Here is a 1,587-nt window from a genome sequence, read left to right as displayed (position 1 = left end):
ATATATATATATATATATATATATATATATATAATTTTGGCTTATTTTGCTTAGATTTTCTGTTTGGATTTTGTTGGTTATATTTCTGGCACACACGCACACACACACACACACACACACACACACACACACACACACACACACACACACACACACACTCATATAGATTTTTTTAATACATATTTTTTTCTTCTTTACTTTCCCCTCTTTGCACTTTGGGTATTATTTCAATGAATAAGAACATAGAGTAACCTAACTACACAACTCTGAAGGCGGCGAGAGCGCGCACGGGAGATGGGGCGCGCTCCCGAGGCTCGAGCTGCCGCTTTAAGGGGCAGGCCAGTGTTTTTCCTCTCTTCGCATATAAAAGTTCTTTCTGCGTCCGCTGCCAGTCGCTCTGTGGAACAGAAGAGAACGGGGAGCAAATGAGAAGAGAGCACGAGGAGTGATAAGAGGACGTAAAATAAAGGAAAATAGAATATTTTAAAGCAGCAAACATCAAACAGGTAAAGGAACATCTTTTGCAAATACACATAACCGGGGGGGGGGGGGGTGATGTTCACACACACACACACACACACACACACACACACACACACACACACACACACACATTAATTATAGATATTTATTGTGTTATATTCATTTATTATTTTATCTGGAACATTATGTTTTTTCATCTTGCCCCTCCACCCCATATACACCATCACCATCCTTTATTGTTCAGAACCTGAATTGACTGCAGATTTAACATTTATTTATAGCCGCACATTTATTGTTATTTATTGGGCGCGAAAAAATATAACGTATTTCTCTGCCTTGTGCGCGTTTCCCGTTGCCGTGCAACGCAAATACTGGATTCTGGCAAAATAATGAGAATGTATTTTTGGGGGGGGGGGGGAATAAAAAAAAACCACACAATTGTTTAAACAAAATCATCATCCGCCCAGTCGCTGCTGCCACTGCGGGTCTTGGATGCGCGTCGGGCGCAGATTCACACCTGCAGACTTTTAGCAGGAGCGTCGTGTTGCTTGGCTTTCTGTGTCCAGCTGACTGTCATCCTCCCCGTGCATGTATTCCGCACAAACCAGCGGCCGCTGCCCGGGCGCGTTAAAGCCGCTTTCCGCAATTAAGCGAAAACCACGCACCTCGTTGTGCGCGCGCCCGCGTGTGAGTGCTCGCGGCTGTTTGTCCGTCTCACCGTCGCGTCACGCAGCGCGTGTTTCTGTACGTTTCCACTTCTGTCATCAGTCACTAAACGGAGGGAACGAACAGGGAAGTGAAGCGCCGCTCGGTCAAGATGCCACGGCGCTCGGCGCACGGTGGATCTCCACGTGGCTTTGCCTTTTGTATAATTTGGTTGCCTGGTTGTGTGTTATTTTTGTGTGAGAGATAGAACACTCCAACTAAAATATTTTGTCTGGTCGGGATTTAGGGTTAAAGCTCGACGCCCGACCAGATCGCTGCGTTTGGGCACATATATAATTACATCACATTACAAAGCGTTACATAACATATTATTATTATTATTATTATTATTATTATTATTATTATTATTATTATTATTATTATTATTATTAATAACCC

At 43.4% G+C, this 1,587-nt stretch overlaps 1 protein-coding gene across 1 annotated transcript in view; it reads left to right on the top strand.

The window, feature by feature from the left end:
* Nucleotides 1–405: 405 nt before the first annotated feature.
* LOC307231091 (sodium- and chloride-dependent taurine transporter-like) overlaps nt 406–1,587 on the top strand; it is a 42,501-nt gene continuing 41,319 nt past the window's right edge. Inside the window, exon 1 of the mRNA XM_080001651.1 lies at nt 406–506. The gene's annotated coding sequence lies outside the window, so the exon portion shown is untranslated. The remainder of the gene's footprint in view (nt 507–1,587) is intronic.

The sequence above is a fragment of the Zeus faber genome (genome assembly GCF_960531495.2).
Source record: "Zeus faber genome assembly, chromosome: 5".
Taxonomy (NCBI): Eukaryota; Metazoa; Chordata; class Actinopteri; order Zeiformes; family Zeidae; genus Zeus; species Zeus faber.
This window is presented reverse-complemented; position numbering and strand designations above follow the sequence as displayed.